Genomic DNA, 4,687 nt, shown 5'->3' on the forward strand with positions numbered 1-4,687 from the left:
TATAAGATGATATCCGACTTTTTCGTGTTGGCTTCAGTCGTCTAGTGAAAGTATGAGCCATAATGCTGTTTCGTCGGCTGCGGAAATGTCCTCGTTCAATGCGTTTGCCTCATTTTTGGTGCTTCAAATACCATCTCTCTGAATGTGCATCCTTCTTGATGTTTATATAAAAAAGTTGTAGAATAACTCATTTTTGCTGGTCACTTGCAAATTATTATATCGGGGACCTGTACATTGTTCCACCGTCACACACCGAGAGTTCACTGCCGACTGACTACGGTCAAAGGCGACTCCAGCGTCAAAGACATTTCACACAACACACAAGCTTCCACTTGTAACCAGTCTCTTTGATATTCTTCGTCACATTTACTAATATTAATCAATATGCTGTCACTTTCGAACATATAAGCAAATTAGCTTAAAGTAAGGCAAATTACAATTCACAAAAAATATTCTGACAAAAATATAAGAAAACATTTACAACCTCCCTCATTAGATTTGGTATCGACAAATCCGATAGAAAAAAGCACATCTCCCAGATTCATTACATTAGCAGCAAATCAGCTTAACAGCTCATGCAAACACTGAGGAGATAATATTCAGATGAATGAAAAGACTAACTGATAATTTGTTAGAAGACAATCACTTTGGATTAGAAAAGGTAAAGTCACTGGAACTGCAGTTCGAACGTCGTATTTAGTAATGGTAGAAGAGAAAAGAAGACACTCGTAGGATTTGTCAATAGACAGGTATAGAATTTCTCCCTCTGCTGTTCAATATGTACATCGACCTAGCAATGACGAATGTAAAAGAAATCGGTAAAATTAAAACTACAGTGAATGATAAGAATCATTGACGACATCGCTATCATCAGTGACAATGAGAAGGAATTGCTGAATTTATTGAGTGGAAGAAATAATCTAATGAGCACATACTTAGGGTTGATAGTAAACGAAAGACAGAAACAGTTCCGCAAATTGGACTACCTGCACACTTAACGTCAAAAATAAGACCAAGAAGTAGATAAAATAAAGGAATTATGGTACCTTGTAAGCAAAAAACACTTGACGGGTACAGAAAATTGCACATAAAACAGGAGTAGTAAGGTGGAAGAGGTCCTTTCTGGGAATAAAGTCCACTAATATCAAACATTTGCCTTAATCTGAGGACTCAGTTCCAGAAATTGTAGCATAGTATTGTATGGAAGAGAATCACAGACCGTAGCGAAACAGGAAAAGAAGGAAATCGACGAGACTGAAATGCGATACTCCAAAATGATGTTGAAAATTAGGCATATGAAAGAGGTAAAGGCATTCTCCGTGGAATCTGCGAGGAGAGAAATATGTGAAAAACACTGTCTGAAAGAAGGGTCAAAATGGTGGGGTATCCGCTAAGATGATAGACGATAGCTTCTGTGGTACCAGAGCGAGGGTAAAGGTGAAAAACTGTAGGGGAAGTGACATTGGAATATATACAGAGCAAATAACAGGGAACCTTGGGTGCAAGCGTTAATGAGAGATGAAGACACAACAGAGGACACAAGAGAGAATTTCGTGGTGGGCCGTATGAAACCAGTCATCAGACATGAACCAATAAATAAACACAAGATTTCACGTTGTCGAACTTTCCTGGGCAGCCTCAAACAGCGGAGATTCCATGATTTGCTGGCCAGATCTCTGACCCACTGAAAGCTTGTGGTGACACACCACAACTCGATTCCGATTGTGATTGATGAACTCTGGCTGCATGGACTGATTTACTCGTATCTCATTTCTGTTCTGCATCAACTTGCTAGATCCGTTTTTGCTACCACAGGTGGCAGGTCAGCGCATTGAATTTTCACCTTGTACAAACACAAATCACTTCCAAAGTTAATCAGCATTTCTTCCTTTATGTGGCGTGATTAATTTTGTTGTGGTTTTTGGTTTTTGGATCTTTAGATGACAGCGGATGTTGTCACTGCGTGAATGGGACATTCTGGTGCTGCGGTTATTATCCACTTGCTGCCCCTAGAGGTATGCAGCTGGTGACACACCCAACCAGCTAAGCGGCAACGGAATTATATTAATATGTGGTAAGACTATTGTAACTAGGCGCCGACGCAGTACACTGCAGCAACAGGCGGTATGTTCCTCTACCATCTGGCGAAGATACTACTCGTCGCTGGATTGCTGTGAATAGTCAAACTGGCTGAGCAGTGGACAGTTGTTTAAGAGGTCATTGGCTGCATCGGGTCAGATACCCTGCACTTGGAAGCCACCGCTCCTTGTGGTTTGAGGTTTGACGCCTCTGAGCAATGCACGGGATCCTGTGAACGCGGCAGAGATTTGCCTAGTTACTATCGGTTCCCAGAATGAGACTAGGTACTGGTAGAAGTAAAGCTGTGAAGACGGGGCGTGAGTCATGCTTGGGTAGCTCAGTTGGTAGAGCACTTGCCCGCGAAAAGCAAGGGTCCCGAGTTCGAGTCTCGGTCCGGCACACAGTTTTAATCTGGCAGGAAGTTTCTTTACTATCGGTTCCGCTAACAGTAGCCTTTCTGCTACAATGCTGCATTTGTCATTAGATGGTATCTACACTCCTGGAAATGGAAAAAAGAACACATTGACACCGGTGTGTCAGACCCACCATACTTGCTCCGGACACTGCGAGAGGGCTGTACAAGCAATGATCACACGCACGGCACAGCGGACACACCAGGAACCGCGGTGTTGGCCGTCGAATGGCGCTAGCTGCGCAGCATTTGTGCACCGCCGCCGTCAGTGTCAGCCAGTTTGCCGTGGCATACGGAGCTCCATCGCAGTCTTTAACACTGGTAGCATGCCGCGACAGCGCGGACGTGAACCATATGTGCAGTTGACGGACTTTGAGCGAGGGCGTATAGTGGGCATGCGGGAGGCCGGGTGGACGTACCGCCGAATTGCTCAACACGTGGGGCGTGAGGTCACCACAGTACATCGATGTTGTCGCCAGTGGTTGGCGGAAGGTGCAAGTGCCCGTCGGCGTGGGACCGGACCGCAGCGACGCACGGATGCACGCCAAGACCGTAGGATCCTACGCAGTGCCGTAGGGGACCGCACCGCCAGCAAATTAGGGACAATGTTGCTCCTGGGGTATCGGCGAGGACTATTCGCAACCGTCTCCATGAAGCTGGGCTACGGTCCCGCACACCGTTAGGCCGTCTTCCGCTCACGCCCCAACATCGTGCAGCCCGCCTCCAGTGGTGTCGCGACAGGCGTAAATGGAGGGACGAATGGAGACGTGTCGTCTTCAGCGATGAGAGTCGCTTCTGCCTTGGTGCCAATGATGGTCGTATGCGTGTTTGGCGCCGTGCAGGTGAGCGCCACAATCAGGACTGCATACGACCGAGGCACACAGGGCCAACACCCGGCATCATGGTGTGGGGAGCGATCTCCTACACTGGCCGTACACCACTGGTGATCGTCGAGGGGACACTGAATAGTGCACGGTACATCCAAACCGTCATCGAACCCATCGTTCTACCATTCCTAGACCGGCAAGGGAACTTGCTGTTCCAACAGGACAATGCACGTCCGCATGTATCCCGTGCCACCCAACGTGCTCTAGAAGGTGTAAGTCAACTACCCTGGCCAGCAAGATCTCCGGATCTGTCCCCCATTGAGCATGTTTGGGACTGGATGAAGCGTCGTCTCACGCGGTCTGCACGTCCAGCTCGAACGCTGGTCCAACTGAGGCGCCAGGTGGAAATGGCATGGCAAGCCGTTCCACAGGACTACATCCAGCATCTCTACGATCGTCTCCATGGGAGAATAGCAGCCTGCATTGCTGCGAAAGGTGGATATACACTGTACTAGTGCCGACATTGTGCATGCTCTGTTGCCTGTGTCTATGTGCCTGTGGTTCTGTCAGTGTGATCATGTGATATATCTGACCCCAGGAATGTGTCAATAAAGTTTCCCCTTCCTGGGACAATGAATTCACGGTGTTCTTATTTCAGTTTCCAGGAGTGTATTTTGTTCGACTAGGATTTGAGTGCACCAGGGGAATTTTGTCTAGTGGCCGTTAGTGTTCTGGTTACCCTCCCTGGGCAGTGACGTAAATTCAGGCAGTGTTCTTTTGAGCGAAGTTAACTGTTACCATGTTTCAAATTCAAGTGTACCAGCGGAATTTTCTGCCTAGTGACCGATAGTGTTCCGGTTACCTGCCCTGGCCACTAACGTAATGTCATGCAGCGTCCTTTCCTCACCTGTTGTCGCTGTCCAACGTGGTGTGTAATTTTGACAGCTAATACGTACTCTATTGTGGATTATCACGTTTGTAACATTGCCCGTTTGAGTTCCCCTGTACTGATTGACGGGAAGCAAGTCACTGTGTCGGTAGGACCTGGCTGCCCCCTGTTTGTGGCTCGACGGATCAAGTGTAGTTGGGCTCACCACCTGTCTCACCTAAGTGACTGAGGGCAGACCGACCTGCCGGGAGGCCTTCTGAGTGCCACCGATGTTTAATTATCTGTTGTCAGCTATTTTCAATTTTAGACTTATGGTTTTTGGTGGTTTTCTTAAAATTTTGAAAATTAATTTTTAATTTTATCTTTGAAGCTTAAGCACTGCGGCCTTCTGCATTTAAAGATTATAGTAATATATTCTTAAGTTTTGAAATTTAATTCTGGCCCTCAGCCATTTGTGTTGCACCTTGCATATGTTGCTTT

General features: G+C 46.7%; 1 non-coding gene across 1 annotated transcript; it reads left to right on the forward strand.

The window, feature by feature from the left end:
* The first annotated feature begins 2,404 nt into the window (after positions 1-2,404).
* On the forward strand, positions 2,405-2,479 carry Trnar-gcg. The gene has a single exon. It is a non-coding gene; the product is annotated as a tRNA-Arg (tRNA).
* The last annotated feature ends 2,208 nt before the right edge of the window (positions 2,480-4,687 follow it).

Source organism: Schistocerca americana, chromosome 6 (assembly GCF_021461395.2).
Source record: "Schistocerca americana isolate TAMUIC-IGC-003095 chromosome 6, iqSchAmer2.1, whole genome shotgun sequence".
Classification (NCBI taxonomy): Eukaryota; Metazoa; Arthropoda; class Insecta; order Orthoptera; family Acrididae; genus Schistocerca; species Schistocerca americana.